The sequence below is a fragment of the Numida meleagris genome, chromosome 3 (assembly GCF_002078875.1).
Source record: "Numida meleagris isolate 19003 breed g44 Domestic line chromosome 3, NumMel1.0, whole genome shotgun sequence".
Lineage (NCBI taxonomy): Eukaryota > Metazoa > Chordata > Aves > Galliformes > Numididae > Numida > Numida meleagris.
In genome coordinates, this window is record NC_034411.1 from 44,137,573 (window position 1) to 44,153,537 (window position 15,965).

General features: G+C 42.8%; 2 long non-coding RNA genes across 2 annotated transcripts in view; both read right to left on the bottom strand.

Moving 5' to 3' along the window:
* LOC110396541 lies at positions 1,054–11,035 on the bottom strand. The gene is made up of 3 exons (XR_002437040.1): positions 10,683–11,035; positions 6,283–7,067; positions 1,054–5,199 (listed from the first exon to the last, which is right to left on the bottom strand). It is a non-coding gene; the product is annotated as an uncharacterized LOC110396541 (long non-coding RNA).
* The window catches only part of LOC110396542, a 185,736-nt gene continuing 181,343 nt past the window's right edge, over positions 11,573–15,965 (bottom strand). The window contains exon 4 of the long non-coding RNA XR_002437041.1: positions 11,573–11,773. This is a non-coding gene — a long non-coding RNA (uncharacterized LOC110396542). The remainder of the gene's footprint in view (positions 11,774–15,965) is intronic.

Here is a 15,965-nt window from a genome sequence, read left to right on the forward strand (position 1 = left end):
ATTTTTAATTAAATCTCTTGTATCCTTATTTTCCACCGGGTGTGGGAATCCTTCAGAGCCAAACTTGTCTGGCAAAAACAGAAAACTTACTCACAACCCATGGCTTTATTAGATTAATATGGGACTGCTGCATATCATTGTAGACATAACGCAGCATCTGGAATGCTTTGCTCTTGCTCACTGTTCTTTCTCCCATTAACACTAGGAAATGGCATTTTCTTTTCACCTCTTCATCTAAAGAGTTGTACATATCCACACACCATCTTCTTCCCCTCCTCCCAAATGAAGCTCCTTTTGAACTGCAAGCCCAGAGTCTGCGGAGATTATTTTTAATTTTATTTTTGTTCAACTGATGATAGGGGCTGAATTTATTAAAGCAGCAAAATACAAGAAACACCTTTCAGAGATGATAGTATCTCTTGTGTAATTGCAAAGTAAAAGGGGGGTTTTTATTTTACCTTGTTGAAGAAGAAAAATAAGGTAAGATATAGTAGCTGTTGAGAGACTGTGATGCTGCAGAATCAGCAAAAGTCCTTGTTTGAATCAGCAATCTCCTTCATAGCAAGGGCCAAGGTACTTAGCATGGCTTTACACTAGGCCATTCCACTATCAAGCACATCTTATTTTGAAATTGTGCTTTAAAGAGTGCAATGCAACAGAAAGTGCAGCAATAACAGCAGAGCAGCAAGGTTCTAGATTGCAGCAAGCAAGGATTTGCTCAAACACAACAGCCATAGGCAGAGAAATAAAAGGAAGAAGCTGCTTACCTTCAGAAAGCCTCAGGTAGGCAGGGATCTCTGGCAAGATACCCTTGTTTCCCCACCAACCCTTAAATGAGGTCTGGGAAGGGGTGTCACTCAGGTACATTGCATGCACCTGAGCTCCCCTGGGCTGACCCTGCCTTCCCACCTGGCGCTCAATCACTGTCTCAAGCTATGACTTAGCATTTCCACTACAAAAGAGATATTTAAATTTAATCAACTCTGACCAGTAATGTCAACCCCCCCCCCCATCCCCAATCAGATCCACTTCTATTAATTCAAGACTTTGTGTGAAATCTGATATTTGCTTGGCTTTCTGGAGAAGACAGTGCTACTAATAGTGCCAAAGCCTTACAAATCATGGTGGTGCTGATACTTTGCTGAAGTCAGGACCCAAGATAGAATAACACAGCCCCTTTCTATGTCAAAGAGTACCTGGCCATACCTCAGGGAACACCGCATCATCTTCACAGCATGCAGCAAGCACACTCCTGGACATGGAGGTTATAGATGAGCACAAGCCAAGCAAGCAGCTGTCTAGATTAGCAGGCAGCCAGAAAAAGTCGTGCTTTGCCTGCACCAAGGCCCTGGAAATGTAGGCTCTTGGTGTGAATAGAAAGAAAGGCCAGAATGTGTGTGATGACGACTACTGGGTTGGATTGGCAAGAAGAACCAATTCTTTTCTTCTGCTTCCTTCAGAAGCTGCAGCAGCAGCCCAAGCCTTCTTCAGGAGGGCTCCCTGCCTCTCAGTCCTTGCCCACAGTGTCTACTGGTGGAGATATTCTTGTGTCTAGTGGGTAAATCCACTTGGTATAGAAGTAAAAAGAACAGAATCACAAGTAAAAGACTCATGCCTATGAAGTGTCAGGATTCAGACCTCTTTTGTGACCAGACACGTTAAAGAGACTGCTGCAATCCTCAAGCTTCTCTGCACACTGTATAGTTACAAGCATATATGATACTTTTTTTCTGATTTTATTCCATAGATTGAATAAGTGCTGTTTTGTGTAAAGCAAGGAGATGGGGTCTAGATAAGCATATGCAGTTGTCTGCACTCACACTAAGAGATCTCATGCCCTCAGTCTGTTGTATGTGCATGTAAATGACAAAAAAAAAGTCTGCCCTCAGCTCAAATGCTCCAAATTACAATTTATTTCACATTATCAAGGAACATGCTGAGGATCACCTGAAAAGGATAATAATTATCTCACTGTAAGCAGTGCTCTCAGAGCTCTCTACCATGTGCTTATTTTGTCTTACTCAGTATGTATCATTTTGATTTAAAATCATTTCTAAAAATTCAGTCATTGTCTTTGGCTTTCATTCTACTTAAGCTATCACATTATGCTGCACATGGACTGTTTTCTTTCATTATCCCAGGCCACCCTCAGAAGGCAGCATTCATTTTTACTACACCTCCTATAGGGTAACACATCTAAGTCACAGACTAGAATATAGAGCTCAGTGTGCCAGTAAGGGAGGCACATTTGCATTTATATGCCTGCCCACAGCGACCCTGGGGGATGAGGTAAGCAGAAGCTGTCACTTGACTCAATCCCTCTAAATAAATGAAGGGGAAAAGAGACTTGATAAATGCACAATAATCAACACAACTGTACACTGAAAGAATTATGGCAGAAAGGGTAAAGAGGAAACAGACATGTCTATTTGTAAAATGCCATCGTAACAAGGAGAGAGAAAGAGTTATAAGATCACTCACCTAAATACCTCCCAGGATGTCTTCTCTGATTAAGGATTTGTGAGAGTTATTGAGTTTTGAATTAGATGCACTTTAATAAAACAGTAGAATGTTCTTATCTGATTGCACCTGTATTGATTGTGTTAAAGAGGTCTATCCTCAGATCAAGGTCAATGATTTTACATAAACTGACTAGCTAGATGGAATCACTAGCAGTATTTAGGACTCCCACAGTTTGTCCACCACTTCAGTGTATGATACTGTAAATTTAGAGAGAGGAACTCAATAGTCACTTTATATTCTGTCTTCTAGCAGCACAGTACTTAACTTTAGTTAAAGTACTTTAGTATACTTTAGTATAAAATTATTTTCCAAAACACTGTTCTTGTTACTAAACTATCTAGTAGTGGTTCTTACCAACTAGAAAATATGTTTTGCATCACATATATAAACAGCAATGTTTCACAGACTTAAACATTGAGTACTTGAAAAGCTGTATTTCATATACACATCCTTCTTAACTTGATTAAATTGGGACATTAATCCAATTTGTTTTTCCCATTGGTTTCAGTAGAGCTGATCCAGCTTTCTAGAGCGGTATTAAAATTTGGGTGGTTTCTGAGTGATATATTCACAGATTTCCTCAGTAACCATATATATTTAAAGCTTTGTACGTACTTGTATGATATATAACCACACACACATGCCTGTGTGTGTAGATGTGCATTGTGGGGTGGACCCAGCCCTATCACCAGCTGTGTAGAGAGACCGGCCTCTTGCTGGTATATACTTATATACCCAAAAGCCTTGCTTTTGGGAGTGAATCGGGCAGGCAAACCTCCTTCTGATCAACCTCACTTGCTCCTGACCCCACAGAGGAAGAGGGCTGTTCAACAGGTTGCTTACTGCTGACAAACACATGGCTAAGGTGATACTGAAGCTGAAAGTAAAAGCCTTTGGCACAGGCCCAGTGAACCTGCGCTTTGGCTAAGAAAGGGAGGAAGCACCCATAAGTAGCCCCTCTCAAAGCTCAGCTGAAGGAACACTTGGCTTGAAAGATTTCCAGAAGAGAAGTGACAATTTGTTGCAGGCCAGGGAGATGCCTTGGTAAATCTGTGCTTCTGCACATGCTGCAGGAGCATTCCTCACTTCATAGCAAGGGATGGAAACCAAACATTAATTGCAAGCAGAAAAATCTCCCATCACATTTACAGGTTGGGAAAAAGGGCTGGCCAGGATCCACTAACCTGGCTGCTGTCAGAGAAGCTGCTGACAGGCTGAGGAAGAGAGCCCAGAGAGGACAGCTGTGGGGAGTGATGGCTCACTGCTGGGAGAGGCCTGGGGACAACGGCAGTGCAGGTGCTGAGCCTGCTGGAGGCCCAGATGGTGAGAGACTTCCTGAGTAATATTTCCAAATGTCACCACTGAACCGCGTGGAGGGGAGAGGGATCCCAGTACCTATTAAAAGCAAGTTTTGTGCATGACAACAGGAAGACTGTCAGCAAGGCAAGGAAAACCTGCCACCACAACTCTGGACAGAAACACAGCTCAAGAGCCTAGAAAGTAATTGCTGGTCTTTCTGGGTAAAATGGAACTCTAGTCATGGATGGACACATCAAGAAAGCAAGATTTAGAGGATGCAAAGTTTGCCAAAGTCATTTGGATATTTCTGTGGAATGTTTCATACTGCTGTACATCTCAAGCTTCAGAGGTCACCTGGCCAAGACAACGTGCATCCAAAGGAGGGAAAAAAAAGCAAAGCACTCACTAGCTACTTTTAAGCCAAAACTATCCAATTTGTTATCTACAGCAAAGAACACCAGTAAGAATCTTGTCTCATCTTCGGCTGGCATGTTTTCACAAGGGGTGGGATTTCATGTGATGATACATTGGCTCCCATCTGTTTGCCTTGTTTTCCTGATGCTGCTAAGTGCTGGGGAGGAGTGAGTGTGTTCATTTGTGAGTTTTCTTCTCCCAGTATTTTCACATCAGAGCGAGTGCAGAAGGGAATTAGAAGATGGTACTGCTCAGCCAGAAGTACACCCCAGTGGTTCAGATGAGTCTATGTTTTACCTGGTCACGTAAAAATTTCTCTGGATTAGTTATTACACATTTGCCTCAGCAGTTGAATGTTCTCTGTCCATAAGTAGGTAAAAATCATGATGAATTTTGCTCAAAGCCAGAATAAAAGACTTATTTCCTATCAGTAATAAGTAGGATCTCTTTTCCTTGCAATTCCATTGAGCTACCAAGATATGAGATACTTAATCCTTTTCTTTCACACATTTGCTGCTTGTTTCATTTCTCACTAATTAACTTAATGCAGGAAAGAATCTGTAGGCTTTCGAACAGTCTCAGTGACTTGTTTCTCAGCTGTAGCAGTTACATGGCCTAATAAGCACAGAACTCCTGATGCAATTCCAGGCAGCAGCATTGCTCTTTTGCTGCTGCTCAGCAAGGATTTTGATTTTCTCTCATTTGGCAGAATGAGCAGAGGTCTCCTTCCAGCAGATGGGTAACTTGCCTAGAGAGGTCCATGTTCAGGGGCTGAGAAGGAGGGAAACTAAATAAGCAAGCGAGGCAGCGGCTTCACAGAATGCAAGCCGTCAGATCAATTCACTAAATGAAACGTAGTAAGCATGTTACTTCAAAGAGATTTGTACCTTGGCAACCACAGATTTTTCAGGCTCGAAGCGTGATGTTTGCCATTTCTCTCAGCCTCATTTTTACTTCCAGGAGCTGCACGAAAGCAGTACAAAATATAAAGAGCAAGTGTCTTCACATTCTAGGAGGGAAAGGCCTCAATTTAGGGGAATCCTCTATGACTTTAAGAACTTGGCCATGTTTTCTTTAAGTGAGGAGGTAAGGGTATTGCTAGCTGAGACCCCACAGAGGCTCAGACAATGTGAAAGAGGCCAGAGATAAATTTCTGGGCTACTATGCCATGCAAAGTGTCTGCCTGCCAGCCTTGCACTGCTGCTGGTACTCACTCTAGAGAGTTTTGCCAAATTCTACCTGTACAAACTTCCCTCATTTTCAGGGCTGTCAAACCCAACAGGGCTTTATCATAGAATCATAGAATTAGCTAGGTTGGAAAAGACCTAGAAGATCATCCAGTCCAACCATCCACCTACCACCAATAACCCCACTAAACCATGTCTCTCAACACAACATCTAAACGTTTCTCAAACACCTCCAGGGACGGTGACTCAACCACTTCCCTGGCAGCCCATTCCAGTGCCTGATCACTCTTTTGGAAAAGTAGTATTTCCTAACATCCAGCCTGAATCTGCCCTGGGGCAACTTGAGGCCATTCCCCCACATCCTGTCACTAGTTATAAGAGAGAAGAGGCCGACCCCCAGCTCACTACAACCTCCCTTCAAGTAGTTACAGACAGCGATAACTTAAGGGGAAGTCAGAACATCCCCTGTGCTGATTTAGTTGAGACGAGGGCAATGCTGAAAAAAAAAGCTTTTGTTTCAGTTTCGGTAGTGACAAAGACAAACTCTTGAGTGCTAACTCATATTCATCCTTTATGCTTGGGCCTTTCTCTGCTAGGAGCAACATCTTGGCTGCCACAAAAACTCTGAGGGACTCTAGTGCTCTAGAGATGCAAAAGTAAAACTTTCCCTGCCACCATTTGGACTAAGGCCCAAGGAAGCTATCTCAAAGATACTGAATTTGGGGCCTGGGTAGGGTTTGTCAGGTTGGACACAAATAAGGGGAAGATCAGGTGATGTTTTGCTTTAGAATTTGCAAAGCTTTGGATTCAAATTGGTTATCCTTCATAGTTCCTCATCAGTACTTCCTCAGTGACTTACCCCAAGTAACTTGTTTTTCCAGCCTTCCCAACACACCTCTGGACACCAGGGCCATAAGTTGCAAAGGCACCTCAGAGAAGGACAGAGAAGACAAGGTGAACAAATGACCACTTTTCAGAGCTTGGTGATATTTTCAATCTTACTCAACTGTCTGCATTACAAATTTGTGTCTGCCTTCACAAGTAGCAGGGCTGGACTCATGCATTTTTCCCTTTCTAAATGAGAGGGAAAACAAAGTTATCCCTCAGGATGCCTGTCTTCAGTCAATAGAGATACAGCAGTAGGCATAGTGTTTGCAATAAGCCAGAACCAGAAATAACAAGCCAACTCAAATCAAATATCTGTCAAGTCTCCATCTTCTTCTATACTAGGAATGTAAATGTCTCCAGTTTCTATAAGCACACATTGGAAGCAATCACCATATGTGTATTTTTTTTTTAAAGTAAGAAATCTAAAGCCAGGCAAAAAAAGTTTCATGTATGTGCATAAAAGGAAACATCTCAGACCTCTTCTTGAAAGCTTTCAGGTGTGAAAACATATGGAATGTGTTCAGCTCCAAAGCATTCGGTCCCCATTCCAAAAAATCAGCATCCTCTGCAACATTCTGTTGGCAGCCCTACCAAGGGGGCAAGTGAACGTGGAGGCAGAGGAGATGTGGAGCTCCCTGCAGTGATGTCTCGGCTGGCATCCGACACTGCCACCCATGCCGCACCTGCTGTCTGCATCCACGGAGTGCTTATCTCCAGGCAGCTGTTAAATAGGCTGGCACCTTTCGTCAGCTGCAACTTCAGTATGAAGAGGAGAAAAAAAAAGAAAAAGAAAATCAAAACAGACTCAGATTAAAATACAGGAAACTGGAAAGCACATTAAGCCTCGACTGGAACAACAAAACATAAGCCTGGGGCGGGAGAGGAAGAAATAGAAGATGAGGAAATGTATAGCAGCTGTTGCCAGAGCTGCTCGCCATGAACAGCAAATGCTCCCATGGCCACCAGTTTTCCCTAGTGAGATGCCCACCTCTGCCACATTAGGCTCGCTCAAGATCAATTAATGAACCCAGACACCTTGTTCAGGCTTGTAAACAAGCATCATACATAGAGGTACATGGCTCACTATGCACCTTCTTTGTAAGTATCTTTAAGCTCCCCCCCTCCTACTGTAGGAGTTTGCCTGTATTTCCAAACAAGCAAAAAGAAACAGAATGAGTCATCCGAAACCTGTGGACTGTAAAAACTGGGGCCCAGTCTCTCAGCTATTCTCCATCTCTGCCACTCTTGGACATAACCTTAGGCAGTGAGACACCTCTCCTTCCCTCCCAAATCATTCTGGGGTGAAGTAGGAGGGAGGAAGAAGAGAAGGGTACTTCCAAACACAGACTTAAGTCTGGTGAGGATAATTCATCCAGGGCTTTCTATAGTTAGAAGAGAGAGACGGGCATCATCAAAGTTATGACTTGGAACAGGAGACTAACTTGGCTGATCAAAATCCCTTCTCTGTGATTCAGACCTTATCCTTTTTCCTGCCATGTGGCCTGTGGGGGGAAGACTGGAACAAGAATGAGACCCCAGCCAGGAGGGAAAGCTGCAGAGCTGTCAGCACCAGGAGCCCCTAGCTGCTGCTGGAGCTTCTTGCACAGTTTTGACTGAGTTGTCAAATTGTGCTGGCAGGCTCCTTCCTCCAGCCTCCTGCACTGTTTTCTGATGAGCTTCTGTCTTCCCCTGCATCTCTTTCTCACTTCATTTTCCCTCCTTTTCCATTTCTCTTGCTTCTTCTAAGGCAGCCTCCCACACTCAGCTCTCCCCACACCTCAGCACCAGCATGATGGTTACTGTCATCTCCAGCTGTGCACTTCATGTCTGCCTACTGTCCAGGCCAGGCGCATCACAAGGTCTTCAGTGTGGAGGGCAGGACCTGCCTGCTGGTCTGTCTGCAGTGACTGGGATGGTAAAGCCCCTTCTTGGTAGTTTGTAAGGCAGAGTCATAGCAAAACAGATCCGCTAGTTAACCCAGAGAACCATTTTCTCAAAAACAGAGTTGTTCCACACAGCAGGGTCTTACAGAAGCCTTGGCAGTGCTGGGAATGACACATGAGCATTAGGCAGAACATCTTTTCAAATCTCCTTTGTATGTGTTCACTTTACAAAGGTCCTGCACACATATAACACACCCATCATTTGTTTTTCATGACACTCAGATAAACATGAGGAAATGCTGCTTTCTGTCAGCAAGAGTAAGCAAAAGTGATAACAAAAGCAACAGGATAAGGAAGCATACATCAATAAGAGGAAAGCATCGTTTTTCTACTTTCTGGAGCTTTCCCGCCTTAAATGCCTTGTTTTCACTTTTTGTGTATGTTAACAATCATGAGCTAGGAAACTCAAGCCTAATGCACCCGGTCTTTGTGCCAGGTTAGCTCCTTACAAGTACAATTTTAAAGTCAAAGTTATGGAATTGATACAGCTATGGAGGCACTGATATTGCCTCTACATTTGTAGGAATAGGCTAGATTGGCATAAATATCACAGTAATAACACAACTTCATTGTACTAGGGTCTATATAGGTGTACTGCTTCCAGTATAATAGTTTCAAGCCTATAATTAAAGCAGTACAGAAACTGCATGTAGGCAAACCATTGGAAATTTTTCTGCTCTTCAAACAATTGTAATCAGAGGAACAATACTGACCCTACAGCAGTGGGTGGGAATTTTACTTCAAGTTGTTTTCAGAGTTTCTTTCAGCTCCCAGAGAAATTTCTGTTAAGTCAACAGGCTTTCATGGTGCAAACAGCTTTTCAAGGTTAAGGAAAAAAAGAAGAAAAAAGAAAAGAAATAACACCGACTGATCAAAGGCAAATCTATGACTGTGTCGCCTACATACACATTAACACCTCATTAACACTACTTGTACCTACAGAAGAAATCAAGCTCGGAACAGCTCTAGCACAAAGTAAACAAGTCCTAGGTAGAAAACCTGCTTTTTTTCTTCTGAGAGCACCAGAGTAGCAGGTCCTTGATTGCAGTAGCTTTGTTCTTTCCGTTTATAAGAATAGAAACAAAGATTTTCACCGTTCTGAGATAAAGAGCTCCCACATGAGAGCTCCTAATGATCACGATAAAAACAACAACAGCAAATTGAAGATAGCAGGAGGGTTGTTTCATGTATTTTTTTAAATGTAGTTCCAGTTCTAAAGTATGGCTAAAATAACAAAATAATGTTTTGGGATGAAAAAACATGAGAAGTTGGAATTAAAGACACATGAAAGAATAACATAACTTTGCAAATGTTCAGTAGCCCTGCAGGTGAGATAGCATTATAGAAAAGGGCCACAGCTCAAAACTTTCTACTAATAACTCTCAGTTCACCTGGCATCTCAATTCCACCACGTAGAGCTCCCACTTCCCCTCCACCTACTCTCAACCACTTTTCTCACCAAACCTCCAACTCAGTTTTGCAGACCTCATTAAAACACTGGCCTGGCAGAGAATAGTCTCATGAAAAACACATGGAGCACAACCAGGCTATGTTACTGCCTCAGCAGTTCAGAAAGCTGCAGCCTGGGCAGAGCAGAGACAGCCAGCCCTGAGCTTGTACATCACACGCTGTTTTACTGTGATCCTCTCTACCTAATCATTAGCAGGCAAAGGGAGATCTTCCTTAGGCTCATGCTGAATTTACACCCATTTCACTTCTCTAAAACCAATTTAGTTAAACTAGATCAGATGTTCTTATACCGACTTAGCTAAAATCAATTCCTAATTGATTAAAACTAACTTGAAATAAAATTGTCTAGGCTATAATAAAGGGTGTCCATGGCAATTTAAGTGACTGGATTTAAAATAACCCCATTAATTAAGCAGTTACAGCTGCCGAGCTTTTCATGACTGGGTTTACTTCCTCCTCTGTGCTCAGGAAGTATTGGATGTGATGGAGACTGAACCCCAATCCATGCACCTGGTGCTGCTGAGGGAAGGCAGCAAGCAACCTGGAGCAAAGCTCATCATACAGGGTGTTGGAATGGAGATCTAAAGTCTACTCTTAACTTTCCATCCAGCCCCTTGCATTCTTCAGGCATGATAAGCTCCCTCTGTGCAGGTTAAGAGTGAGAAAATAAATTCAAGATAAATTCCTAGGGGCAGAGGCTGTCTCATACTTTGTGACTGCAGCTTTGTGACAAGGGGATCCAGTCTCATCTGGGCCTTTGGAGTGCCAGCATTTACTAAATACCTGCCTTTTAAAAAGGAAAAGCACCATTATCTCTCTTTTTTTTTCCTAAGATTTCATGTGTCCATAAATGTGAGAGAAAATGAATCAGAAGGCAGCTTGTCTCCATTTCAGGCTTCTGTCATGCTCTAAAATCACATCCAGATGGAAGAAAAATAAATAAATCATGGCCACAAACCTGCTGATGAAGGTAAGTTGCATTAGCTGGTGTGATTCTGGGTGCTGATTACTCATTTGGGGACTCTTGTAGGAAGTATCTGCAGTGCAGCAGAGCTTTAGCACCAGCTCACGTTGTATAGCGGAGGGTCTGGGGAGGCATGAAGTGTTCAGCTGCATCAGTTGGAGGCCCTCTAAAGCTGGAAGTGAGGTTCAGAGCACTCCTTTTTTATGAGACAGCCCGCACCTGTTTCCAAGTTAGGCAGTGGAAAGCCTGGGTGCTTGAAGCACTGAGTGTTTTTTCCCCACAAAAGCAGTACTCCGGAGTTTCTCTGATGGAGATGAAGATAGCTTCACATTTCTGCCTTCAGGGAGGTGCATTGTCAACGGTTTACGGGCGTTAGGCCCGATTCCGTGACAAAGGGGACGGGGGACCCAAGGGCCCACGTCCCGGGAAAAGGGGAAAGGGGAAAAGGGTAGGGAGATGGCCCTGAGAGCAAAGAACAGCGGCAACAATCTGAGGAGAAACAAACTAATTTACTAAATAAAATATCGGAATGCAAAACAACACACTATAATACAATATAATTACAATTTAAGCTGATAAATTCAATACAGAGAGAATGTCCCAAAATCAAGGTAGGCCTTACTCTACTACCGACGATAAGACGGCTGGAGAGCGAGGTGCTGCCAAGACGAGAGACGGCGGAAAAAGGAACGAGGTCTCGTGATCTGCAAGTTTTTATACTGCGAGCTTTTATCTTTTCCCTCCGGCTGGAAAATGGTAACAGAGGAGCAAAGTGCCGTGGGGACTGTAGTAGTCCTTCTCTTCTGAGAACCAGGTACATTCACTACATGATGTTATGATGTGGAATACCAATAACCGAAAATCATAAAACCATGACATGCATCCATACAGGCTAACAGAAGTTAAACAGGTCAGGTTCTTCTCTCTGTGCTGCCAGCCCATAGGGGACTGAAAATTACCCAAACTCCTTGACTGCTTATTCAGAACAGAAGTGAGCCAAGGCTGGAAATGGTTATGCAAACGATCCCAAACGCTGGATTTGTTGGTAAGACAGGACTCATATTCAGGCCACCCGCTCTTTGTTTCTGCAAAACCAAAAATCAGACAGTCATTTTCTCCAAAACAGTCAGAATGTTTCTATGACTTCTTCATTTCCACGTTTTGATGCCCTGCTTTGCCATCCAGCCCACACAACATCCTTCCACACTTCCAACATTGAAACTATTACATTGCATTAGCCACATAAGAAGGGTTCTCCTTTATATTATGTTTCTTTTCAAATCAAAATCATATCTTGACATCTGTACAGAACAATGGTAAGGGACTAATGGACATTTATAGATATTCTAGTGAGATATTTTTTAAAAAATACAGTTGCTTCCTTAGATTTTTTTCCCACCAGTAACTTCTTCAGCTACACTAAAATCTTTATAAACGATTGGAAAGCATTTTAGATTTAAATTCTTTTTATGAGATGTATTCAATTCCAGTGAAATTTCAGTGAAAGGTGCATAAGTTACTACTTTCAAGTACCACCTTGAATCAGGATGCATATACTTGTATCAACATATGTGTGTGTCTATTTGTGCATGCATAGGCTCTTTGCACACTGAATTATCCATGTATCAGAAATAGATACGTCACACCATTTGAGCTAGATCCAAATTTGAATCCTGTCAAGTTTCAGAGATGTTTGGATCTAAACTTGTTCCTCAACACACAATTGGAAAAAAATAGAAAAAAAAGGTCCTATTCAAAATTAAGAATCCTTTTAAAGCTCAAACATTTCTCACCAATAACCTTTTCCTGAGTGGCAATGACATTTGAGTTTTGCAGATGAGACACAGTTGCATGAAAAACACAGAAACAGTATGTCTCTACTAAGGTAACATCACAGGATGGCATTCAAATAAGCAACTAGAACGACTACCCGCATAAATCAGCATATTCCTGCTGAGATTCCTACCACATGAAAACCAATATAGCACATAAAGAGACATAACAATTTCAAAATCACATTTTTATCCTTTGTTGTGAAAGGGAATGACACTAAGTCAATGAAGAAAAATGATAACACTTTTGATTATATTTCTTTAAGCATGCAATAGGAATTTTGTTTCTTACTCTGTATAATCAACAAACCTCATTTGTGTAGGCTTTTCACATGGTAACAAAGGACTGTGTGACACGGATGTGCCTAAATTAACAGAAATACTGGTGAAATACTAGTGGTGTTCCCCAGGGGTTGGTGCTGGGTCTGGTCTCGTTCAACATCTTCATCAGTGACCTGGATGAAGGGATAGAGTCCACCCTCAGCAAGTTTGCTGATGATACAAAGATGGGAGGAATGGCTCACATGCCGGAAGGCTGTGCTGTGATTCAGCGAGACCTGGACAGGCTGGAGAGTTGGGCAGGGAGGAACCTAATGAGGTTTAACAAGATCAAGTATAGAGTCTTGCACCTGGGGAGGAATAACCACATACATCAGTACAGGTTAGGGGATGACCTGCTGGAGCTTTGGGGAGAAGGACCTGGGGGTCCTGGTGGATGACAGGTTGGCCATGAGCCAGCAGTGTGCCCTGGTGGCCAAGAAGGCCACTGGTATCCTGGAGTGCATTAAAAAGAGCATGGCCAGCAGGTTGAGGGACCTTATCCTCCCACTCTACTCTGCCCTGGTGAGGTCACATTTAGACTATTGTGTCCAGTTCTGGGCTCTTCCATTCAAAAAAGACAGGATTCTCCTAGAAGGAGTCCAGCGGAGGGCCACAAAAATGATAAAAGGGCCTGGAGCATCTCCTGTATGAAGAGAGGCTGAGTAAACTGGATCTGTTCAGCCTGGGAAAAAGAAGACTGACAGGGGATCTGATAAATGTTTATAAATATCTAAAGGGAGATGGGAGGCAAATGGATGAGGCCAGGCTTTTCTCAGTGGTGTGCAGTGATAGGACAAGGAGTAATGGCCTAAAACTTGAACACAGGAAGTTCTGTACTAACATGTGAAAGAACTTCTTTATGGTAAGGGTGAAGAAGCACTGGAACAGGTTGCCCAGAGGGGTGGTGGAGACTCCTATGGAGATATTCAAGACCCAGCTGGACGCCTACCTGTGCTACCTATTGTAGGGTACCTGCTTTAGCAGGGGGGTTGGACTCGATGATCTCGAGGTCCCTTCCAACCCCTGCGATTCTATGATTCTGTAAGAAAGTCGGGAATAGGAAGAGGAGAGCGTAGAAACAAGTGCTATATTAGAGATGCTTTTTATTTTGCAACTGACCATGTTCCAAGCTGATTTTTTTCCTTTTCTTGCCAGTCTTAGTATAGATTTCTCTTAGTTGCAGTTCTGCAACTTGAACACAATAAATTATTGTATTAGCATGCTAAAATACAGTCATATTTAATGGCCTATTGGAAACAATTAAGTACTTGTGAAGGCATGCATAGCAAGATTCCTGAGAAAACTATGAAAACGCAATCCTAATAAATAATCAACACAAACTTTGAAAACCAAATTTTGAGTGTGTGGAGAGTTAGCCATGAGCCCACAGGCAGGCTGGACAGCCCTACCAACAAAATGTAGCGGAACTGTGCCACCATCAAGCTGGAACAGATAGCGTGTGCCTCTGAACCTCTGAAAGAGGAGTGGTATTTTGAGTTTTGGGGAAAGAGCATGACTACAGTCGTGTACAGTTTAGGGAACTGGTATCTCTCCCCATGCTGTTACCCACAGGACACAAACACACCCCACAAGCCTTCCTGGTGTTGTCCTCCTTGGTGGTGTGGGGTCAGTGTCAAGGGCTGATCTAGACTGCACCAAAACCCCTGGCTGCACCACCATCCCTGGGGGCAAGGAGGCGAGTGGCTCTGCCCTCGCACACCACACCTTGACTTTAATCATGGCAAATTTGAAGCCCACATTTTGAGTGTGTGAAGAAGTGAGCCATAAATATATGCCCATTTCCTGCAAATGATATGTTCCCAGCACTCAAGAATGAAGATGACATCTATGCAGACAGCACTGGAAGCTGCTCCACTGCCAAAATTAGGCACTTACAGCAGACAGTTTGCTTAATTTAAGCAAGATGACTGCTTCTCTCTACCAACTCCAGCCATACCCTGCTCCTAAGCCTCAGGCAGGCTGAATTGCTCCTCTTACTGTGCATTGCAGTGTGACAGCAGCTGTGATGCCTATACTTGGCTCTTACAGCACTTGCTGTGAAGGCCAGCCTTCTGCCTCCATCAGTTTGATTTGCAGATTACCACGAGGAACTTCAAAAGTTTGCACTTGAATAATAAATACATAAATAAACTGGCCTGAATAACACTCTTGGGAAATCAGCAATGAATTGCCAGGTGTATTTCTTAGTGGGAAATAAAAAAAAAAAAAAAAGGAGAAAGGGAGAAGATGAATAACTGGTTGAGAATTATGCTCCAGACCTTCCCTGGTCACAAAGTATTGACAGAATAAGAAGTGCTGAACTGTGGGCTATTTGAAGATGCATTTGTCAGTGAGTGCACAGCCTCCCCAAATTCTGAGTTTATATTTAATTAATGCTATTAGAATCCAGAAAGACTATTAGGAAACTGAGAGATTAAAATGATATCTGAAATTAGTATTTCTGCTTTCTTTTCCCCCTCCTCTGGGTTATTCTACAAATCAGATGCTATGAATTCTTATCTTGTTCCCAAATCAAATAACTCCAGTGAGCGGCAAGAAAGAGGAAACTCCAGCAGTCTGCTCCTCAGAGCTGTGGTTTATTCTGTCCCTGCCCGACTCTGAGGCAGCTTCATTAACTTGGACTTAGACTCCAGCCCCAACTCCTGTTGTGGAGAGAAAAAAAGGGATGAAAGAAAACCTCAATGTGATCCAGCCAGACCTTGAAAAATTAGACCCACAGAAAAAAAGAATGCGGTCAGAACTTGCAAAGACATTTTTTTTTTTATTGGCCTTGCAATTTCCTCACTAAACACACTTTTTAGCAGCCTACCCTTCTCAGAATCTTAATCATCTAGCGGTCCCTCATAATGGCCCCATTCATGGCTTTGCAGAGCAAAAGCACTGTGATATCGCAAACACAGGAACTCAGAAGATACAGCATGTTCCCAAGGAAGGGCTGCACACCCACAGATAGTTGGCAGAGGGAATTTGCTGCTTGGAGAACATAATATAATACAAATATGTGGATTTTTTCTTTCTTTTTTTCTGAAGCAAGGAAGAGGAGATGCTCTGCCTAAACTGCATGTAAAGAAAAAAAAAAAAGACTCTGATATATAGTTCTGAA